The following is a 9,722-nucleotide window of genomic DNA, read 5'->3' on the forward strand; positions in this document are numbered from 1 at the left end:
ATAATGGTAATAAGTGCAATCCCTCTTTGGGGCGATTTTAAGCTATCATAAACCCATTCATATAGTTATAATATTACACATGAAACAATTCTGAAACATGATATCATGGCTTCATGTTCTTCTACATTGACAGTAGATGTCTCATCCGTATTTATTTTGTGTGCATTAGATCTCTCGATGTTAAAATGTTTCGGTAGATTTCAAACTATTACCAAAATACAAATGTTTATTTATTGTTGGCTTGTTTCATTGTTTAATTATTGTTGTCTTGACCTCATTTGAGACTAAAAACCGAAACATTGATAGCTGTGTCCACCTGCTTAAGCTGTGTCCGAGAAAAGCCTTTTCGTATTAAATGACAAATTTGTGAAACATTTTTATAATATTCTGTTTTGTTGCCTCAATTGCCAGAACAATGAAGTGGTATGCTGATGACACGAGAAAGTTAACAGCCTTCGTTTCGTCAAAACAACATCGCAGTTGTTTCCCTTTGATTGCTGGAACGCAAAGATTCTCCAGTTTGAGAATAATAAGGTATTGGTTGCACTATTTACAGACATAACATAGGGGCAGTGGTGTATTTATTTGACTTTTTATATAGAGACTATGTAACACATTTCTAGACATTCAACCAAATTGCCGGATGTCTTTCAAGTTGGATAAATTTTAAATAAGTGTCCAGATAAGTAAGTCAACAAAGTGATTTTGTTTGCATTTAACATATTAAAAACTGCAATGTGTCCATTACATTAAATTACATTTTTCAACCCAGGCTACTTCAATAAAACAAGTCATCTTCTGTAGAAATACGGTTCTTACACAATCATAAGCCGAATGTTTATATTCCTTTTATTGATTCAGAGAAAGGTGAACAACGAACGAAGTGTCACTAGATTTGATCAATCAATAACATTAAGTGTTCTTTCTGGTATCGCAGTTGTTTCCCTTAGACTGATGTTGATTTTAGATCTGAAGATTAAAGACAAGCAGATATTGGCTGCTGGTAAAATTGGACATTTGGGGGGGAGGGGGGTGATTTATAAACCAAAATGTCATTGTCATTTAAACTGCCAACTTGTTTAATTGAAGATTGAAACTGCTTAATGTACACATACATTAATACTTCAGTAACTTGTTCCGTTTACATGACCATTGAGATTGAAAAGGTAACTGTGCCTTGCGTTTGAATTTCTAATGCAAAACTAGTTTTTCAGATATGTCACATATGACGACCCACACTAATCCCTTAACATTGAGGTCGGAAGAGGCATTTCCTGGCAGGATGGTGTTCCGGGTTGTCCGTTATTTACCAGAAATGCAGACGGCTAGGTAGGTCACAGCTTGACATCATACAGCTACACCTGAAGTAATGCAGATAATGTTACGAAACATTAATGTTATTTGTGCTGTTAATACAAAAGATTAATATCAGTTTTAGAATGGCATGAGACATCAGGGGATTTATATCAGAACTTAATGTGTAAGCTATGTCCACAGACAAATAGTTGGTATATCCATTTACAAAACCAATGTTTGTTATAACTTATTTATCTAGACACAAGTTTGCAATTATTAAGACTTGTATTGAAAAAAACAACAGTTTAGAATTAAAACTTTGTCTGGCAATGTCAATATGATTAAGCATACTAGAGAAGAGAAATTGACATCATCAATTTTACAACACTGTTTTTATGCTTAAAATCACTGATGGTTGCTGTAAACGAGATTGTACAGTGCATTAAAACTAGATGTCAATTAAGACTTAAGATATTATAGAAGATATACACAATAATTTTTTACACTGGCTACTTATTAGAGACATTTCATGACTCTACATAATAGATATGTCATCAATATTTTACTTTGAGGCATGTCAAACCTCTTTTTGTTTAGAAAATCAAACCACTAGGGTTAACATTTACATGAAAGGTGAAAGTAAATGCATGGCATTTAGGTATTTTGCATACAGTAAGTTGAAGAACAACAGAACATTGCATTATGCTCCAGCTTGGGCTGTTTTGTTTGAAAAAGGGGAAATAGAAGTTGGAATAGTTTTTAATATTCATGTGTAATTTAAAGCAAATATTCTAATTTCTTCGTTGTAGGCTTCGTTTCAATGTTGGCCAATTATCTGAAATATAATAGTTGCCTTGACTTTTCCTTGCTGCGCATCAATAACTTGAAAAGTGTCCAGTAACATGCACCGGTCTTGGAACAAACATTTATCATTCAAAGGGATATGAATAAGTTTGTAAACAATCCGTTTACTCAAACCGTTGTTGATAGGTTTGTGTCACCTGTTCATTGTCATTTGGGTCCATGCCTTGTACCCCTAAACAAGGTTTATATTTGAATTGTCGACTGCTGCGCTTGTCCCTGTAGTTTTCATTTTTTTGTTTTCATCTTGAATAAATTTTCTAACTCTTAGTACTTTTGTAGTTAACTTAGTTTAAACGATTTTTGAGTCTTAAAATTAATGTGTCTAACGATTTAATCGTAAGTGCAATTCTTTCTTTTTCAGATAGAGGAACATGAGCAGACTTCATCCATTATATTCCTGATATGTAGGTAACATGGTGGCTCTTCCTAGCAGGATTGGTCCTTTGTAGTCCGGCAAACACCAAATTACAGGTATATAGCTAGACACATGTGATGCATTTGGGCAAGAGCTAATTTCAAAACAGTTACATGTGGAGCTTTTATTGTCATTTAAGGTTGCACATGAAAGAGTGATCGGATTGAGTGATTGAAAAATGATGGGGTTTATGTTTACAAATTTGTTTTAAATTGTCTTGATTACTGCAATACTGTTAACGGAAACGGTTACATTGAACTCCTCACCTTCCATGGTAGAAGAGGGAATTGACAGCAAGAGCGTCAACACACGACTAATATGCTTTTCTTTCATTAAAACGTTTGATTTAATGGCAATATATGTATTTGATACCACCTTTCGAATGTATTTGTCTTCATCACTAAAAGATTTCGTCACATTGTATTTCAGATAAGGTTTTGTTTTGTAAATTTCGGATGGATAAATGCATGGTTCTCCTGTAGCAATTTAAAGAAATGCCAATTTCTTGGTTATTTTAGTAACCGCACTCTCTCATTGATGAGCATTCAAGCATCTTGGGCTAATTCAATTAATTTCATTGTTTTCTTGTCTTAACTTTATTACCTTGTCACAGTAGTGTTGCTCTTTTTTGACAGACTGGTAGGTGATATGCTGGAGACACAACATCAAACTGTGAACGACATTCCATCCATCAAAAGTTATCTTAGTTGTCTCCCTTAGACCATTCGATGAACATAGGACAAGAATGCAGTTTAAGGACAATCAGGTATTAGTTTTAGATAGGACTAACTTCCTGCTAAACCTAGAGAGGGTTAGGATTGGTTGTTGTGTATCTCTCTTAATATTGTTTTAACCAAACTGAAGGTGGCTTAAATTGCCAAGATTAAAACCCGAATTGCATACAATACATCCTCAAAGGTTTATGTTATTGAATGGGTTATATGAATGGGTCATTTGTGAGCAACTGATATTTTGATATCGTTTTCATACTCATGTCACAACCTGACAACTTTTAGAACAACATATGGATGTCAAAATGCCCTTTCAAAAGAATTCGACTGCCTGCCCTATGATATATAGATCTAAGAAAAAATATTATGCATATGGTCTCTCAATCCCAGCATGTAAAATAATGCAAACATATCTAACAAACAGAATACAACTGGTCAAACTTGGTAAAATTACCTGTGAGTGGGAATCCATCCTGAAAGGATTGCCACAAAAAGCAATATAAGGCCCTCTAGACTTCAGCATCTTTCTTAATGGCATATTCTACTTTATCAATAAGGCAGCATTGTATAATTATGGAGGTGTCAATACTCTCAACGTGTGTGATGGAATTCTGATGTTTTTAAACCACTCTTGAAGAAGAAAGTAACATTAATTAAACTTTATTTGGCCCAATGTCTGTTAAAGAAATAGAGCAATTCAATATACATAATTCACTATTGTTTGTGAAGCGCAAATTAAACGTTAGGGCGATGAGGTAAATAATTTATTAAATTTTGATGCCAAGATTTCAAAAATGTACAAAATCAGCTTAACAACTGGAAATCCTTCAAAGACAAAGTAGATTTGTCACTAGATGGTAAACAGTTTGAGAGATTGTAGATAAAATCACTTTAACAACATTTAAATGTTACGAGAATGTCTATGTTTACATATGTAGTTGGCTTATTATATATGTTCTCATTGTTGTCTGGATCTCATTTCAGGTTTTTAACCAATAACTTGAAATGCACTGATAGCTTTGTCCACCTACCTGCGCTATCCATCGACAAACCTTTCTCACATTGTAGGCAACGGTAAATGACTAAGTTTGTGAATCATTTTATAGTTGTTATAATTGTATTGCTTGTATTTAGCTTCGTTTAGTGAAAACAAGATTGCATTTGTCTCCCTTTGACTACCGTTACGAAAAGAAACGAAACTAAAGTACGGCAGTCAATAGACAAGGATAAATGGGTTTAAGTATATTTGACAACCACTGTTTGAAATTGTTCGTGGTAAAGTGATTTTGTGTTTATTGAACTAAATTATCCCCTATGCCAAGTTTTTCTTTCGGTATTTTACAAAATAGAAAATGTGTTGCTCTTTTCGCTACCTTCTGCATATGTATATTCTTCTTAAGCATCTACATGCTAAATGGGTTTCCGTTCATAATTAAGTTTCAAACTATAATGTTACGTTCGTATTTAACTTAATGATTCTTTGAAAAGGTGTCAAAATGTGTTTATATGTGTGAATATTTTTTTTCCACATACGAAATTTTATGTTAGGATGAGGTTCTCAGTTTTCCAGACAGCAATAACAAGAACAACAAATGCCCAAAAAAGTTAGGTTATAATCTGTAATATGGTCGTTGTACTCACTTTATATAATGTTGTTGAACATGAACGGCTGATATATATTTAGCTTTATATGCATTATTTTGGAAAAAAATCAACCCTAATTGAATATGATGATTAACAACTAAGTTCGTAAAGCATATTTGAAATGTTTTCAATGGTGTTGCATTTATTTACTGACAGACAGTTGGCCACAGGATCTGAGGATCAATGAAAATAGTGTCACTGGTGATGTAAAGGGAATCATACCGAGCTTAAGGTATTGGTAACATTAAGAACCGACATTTATCGTGGGGTAGTAGAGTAGATATTTTAAAGCATTTCAGCTTCCAATTGGCTTAGCACAACCAGTTTAACACTTACAGACTTTTGACATTATTGACAGTGTTCTAAAATTGCCCAAGCGTTTTATATTAGCTAAATAAAGCTTGCTTCCCTCCCATTATGGCTACTCGTAGGGTGTCCTGTCTTAAAAGATACATTATACATAATTCAACATAATTCCTGTTAATCTCAGTTTATATAATTATTCAACTCTCCTGTTTCACTAAGTTTACATATATATTTTGTAGGAGAGATTAGTTTTAAGATGGAAACGAGCAGACAACACTGAATTCTAAAGGTCACAAGGGGCACTTTCTGGCAGCTTGCGGTTCAGGGATGTCCGGCATGAACCTTAATCAAAGGTAGATGTAGTTTGCAGTTAAAAGTACAATCATGTTTGCAAAATATTGAGTATAAGGGCAAAATAAAATAGTGAGATAAAAAATGATAGCATATTGCTGATCGTGCTTTAGACACTAAAATGTTAATATTAATTCTACAAGCTATATGGGAGTTTTGAAGATTTAAAATGTAACAATTTGATTTGAAAAATATATTCATTTTATAACAAATGAGCAGTTGTTCTAAGATTGAAATAGATGTGAAATAGTTGAATTCATTAGATTGCTTTCTGAAGAATGGTTAATCGTTTTTCGAAGTTAAAAAAACACAAATTCAGTGATATTCAGGGCAAACAGATAACCCTTTTCAACTCAAATTACGGTGACATTTGATATGCTTTTTTCCATTCTCTGACAAATATGATATTAAAACTAATAAACTAAAATACACTGAATGTACATGCCTTGCCTGCATATTAAGTTGAAGAAACGCGGGACATTGCATTTGGGTGTTTTACTGTTATCTTCGTTGAAAGTTCTGACGGTAAAGAATGAATGTCGGATAGAAATTTTTGAAATAAAATCCATTGTTATCATTTGAAAAGCAATCTGTTTGAGAAAAGATGCTTAATAGCATTAATTAAATTATTGTCTCGTTTAACTTCAGCCTATAGACCCAGAAGTTAAAAGCTGTATTTAGCTGCTTGCACTGCTTTGGAGAGAAAACTAACTTATTGAAGGTGATGGTTAAAAACTAAAATTATAAATGTTTTTTCATTTTTTTTTCATTTGACATTCAGATGGAATGGTATGCCGAATAAAATACCTCGGAATGAGATACGCCTGTAGTCTGTCTTGGCTGTACCAAAGTTGTCTCGCTTTAACCGTTGTTTAACTTATGATCTAAATTTTGAGAAAAAAGGTAATGGTTGAGGTTATAACTTACATTTATAATATCATTTAGTGTAGCCATGATATTTAATGACACTTTTGGATTATACATGACACAGAAAAAGTGTATGGGGACGGAGTATTGTTAATTTAAGAACACTGGCTTCGTTTTACTGTTATATCCTGGTTCTTTTTAAAACCAGTTTCCTCTTATAGGTTCAAAATGTGGAACATTTTAGATATATATGAATTGATCTTTTAAACCAACCTGAATTTTCTCCTTTAACCAAGACAGTTTGACAGTTTGATTTATCCGATAATTCCCCTAAAAATGGAATTCAGTACATCCAACTGTGTAAATCATTGGTTATTTATAGCCGATATCGCAGTTGTCTCTCTTCGACCTGTATATACAGACATGAATTAAAGTTGAAAAATAGAAAACTATTTTGCTAGCGACTGCAAATATAGTTTTTAAGCATGAACCTGCTATAAATCCACCAGATAGACTTGATGAAGTGTTCCATTTTATTGTTCTATTTCAAACACGTGTGACATTACTGTTCAAGTTACATGTTTCTTTAGAGTAAATAAGTTCTTGAGTCGGGCGATTGATTTATTTCATGTATGTTAAGAAGATCACCTCCATCATGAGTATTGGCTTCAGTTTTACCGACATTTATGTGTATGTGTATGTGTGTGTGAGTGTGTTGTGGGGGTGTAGTGCAGTCATTTGTGCACATTCAATCTGTTGACCGGCTTATATTTGTCCTAGCCTTTATATATTTTAGTAGTAGGCAAGTGTCCTGTTCAACTCATGATTCAAAATTGTTGTTTTCCATAGTGTATATATTTGTTTGTTTAGGAGATAATTGTGTGTTTCGATTGAATCATCAGTAAAACAGTTCTTTTTAATATATTTAAACAGACAACACAGGCTCCAGTTCCGAAGATCACAGGGGGTGCTCTCTAGCAGCATGTGGTCATGGTTTGTCCGACATGAATCAGAAGCATAGGTATTTGTCAATTCAGGTAAAACTAGAAGCGCCGCAATGCGACGAAACCAGGTTTTTGTTATGGGCAATCAGAAATTATAGCTAATTAATTTGTTGTATGAGCAAGTTCAATCTGCAGCTTCATATAAGCTATATTCACACTAAGATTCATCACTATCCATCAATTCTAACTAAGTTGTTGGGCAGAAAAAAACATTTTTCTATTTTTATTAACAGTGACCTTGACCCCATCTCCCAAGCTAGTTCTTTACATAAGCTACCTTCGCTCTAAATTTCATCAATATCTTTCAATGCTAACTAAAGTTATTGGGAAGAAACCATTTTTTCTATTTTTAGTAACAGTGACCTTGACCCCACCCCCTCAAAAGAAATTCCAAGCTTGCTCTTCACATAAGCTACTAGTACCTACACACAAAATTTCGTTAATATCTATCAATGCTAACTAAAGTTATTGGACAGAAACCATTTTTAAATTTTTACTAACAGTGACCTTGACCTTAGCCCAACCCCCTCAAAAGCAATCCCAAGCTAGCTCTTCCCATAAGCTACCTACACACCAAGTTTCATCAATATCTATCAATGCTAACTAAAGTTATTGAACAGAAACCAATGTTTGACGCCCGCCCCAACGACAACCTCATTCTTATAACCCGGTTTTCGGTGAAAACCTGGTTAAAAACTAACAATAATATTTGCGTAAAATTTCAATACAGAGAAAAATATATTTATACTCTTTTGCTGATAGTATCATCGACTCCAAAGAATTGATTTTAATCTTGAAAGTTCGAGGGGAAGGACAATAAAGACATTGATATGTACGTGAATCATATTTATTTTTGTATTGCGAACAAAGGTAGTTTAAGGGTGAGAACTAGTGGTTTGAAGTGTTATTTTATACCTGAATCATGTCCATTAAATAAATTTTATTTACCAGAAGAAGGCCAGTTGTTATTTCAATAATATCTTTGTTTAATGACAAGTTTTGTGTCATTGTAACCTTTCTTGGAGTATCGCCTTCTGCAGGCTATTTTACGCAGTAATCAAACATTTAATTTAAAGCTATCTTTATTTCAATAATTGTAATAAGTGCAATCCATCTTTGGGGTGATTTTAAGCTAGCATAAACCAATTCATATAGTTATAATATTATACATGAAACAATTCTGAAATACGATATCATGGCTTCATGTTCTTCTTGTTTGACAGTAGATGTCTCATCCGTATTTATTTTGTGTGCATTAGATCTCTCGATGTTAAAATGTTTCGGTAGATTTCAAACTATGACAAAATACAAATGTTTATTTATTGTTGGCTTGTTTCATTGTTTACTTATTGTTGTCTTCATCCCATTTGAGACTATGTTTGTATGTATTTCTTCAGACCTTGCGGTCAAGGATAACCCATGAAAGTGCAAGCACTTATTTCCAATGGGGTCCTTTGTTTTTGCTGAAGGGACAGCACGCTGAAGAGACAGTGGTGGGATACAAGGAAGTCCGGGTGAGATACCCTAGCTCTTTTTCGAAGAGACCCCTTGGTTCTTTTACGTGCTCGGTGTAAAGCACCGATACATGGGGTACAACTTTCCTGGGTTAAACCAGTACTGAGTACACCACTTTTCCAAGCACTACCCTTTAAATGCCAAGCGCCAGGCAAGGGAGCTACTTGTACCAATTTTTAACGTCTTTTGGTATGACGCGGCCAGGGATCGAACCCACGACCTCCCGCTCCGTAAGCGGACGCTTAACCACTAGGCCACGGAGACGGTCACTACCCACTAAAAATTGATAGCTGTGTCCACCTGCTTGATCTGTTTCCAAGAAAGGCCTTTTTCACATTAAATGACAATGTTGTGAAACTTTTTGATGCCTTTGTTCATTTTGTTCCTTAATTGCTAGACCGACGAGGTGGTATGATGTGGACACTAGGAAAGTTAACAGCCTCCGTTTCTTCAAAACAACATAGCAATTGTTTCCCTTCGATTGCTTGAACGCAAAGATACTGCAGTTTGAGGACAATACGGCATTATTAACAGACATTTCATAGGGGTTATGGTGTATTTATTTGTACTTTTTATAGATACTTAGTAACACATTTCTAGACTTTCAGCCAAATTGTCGGATGTCTTTCAAGTCGGATATATTTTAGATAAGTGTCAAGATAAGTAAGTCAACAAACGACTTTTGTTTGCATTTAAAATATTTGATTACGAACTGCAATGTGTCCGTTA

General features: G+C 34.1%; 1 long non-coding RNA gene across 1 annotated transcript; it reads left to right on the forward strand.

Annotated features, from left to right (window-relative positions):
- Positions 1–3,252: 3,252 nt before the first annotated feature.
- LOC128240169 (uncharacterized) lies at positions 3,253–8,992 on the forward strand. Its single transcript, XR_008262069.1, has 7 exons — positions 3,253–3,341; positions 4,291–4,380; positions 5,107–5,182; positions 5,496–5,609; positions 6,256–6,328; positions 7,408–7,495; positions 8,876–8,992. It is a non-coding gene; the product is annotated as an uncharacterized LOC128240169 (long non-coding RNA).
- Positions 8,993–9,722: the final 730 nt, after the last annotated feature.

The sequence above is a fragment of the Mya arenaria genome, chromosome 7 (assembly GCF_026914265.1).
Source record: "Mya arenaria isolate MELC-2E11 chromosome 7, ASM2691426v1".
Lineage (NCBI taxonomy): Eukaryota > Metazoa > Mollusca > Bivalvia > Myida > Myidae > Mya > Mya arenaria.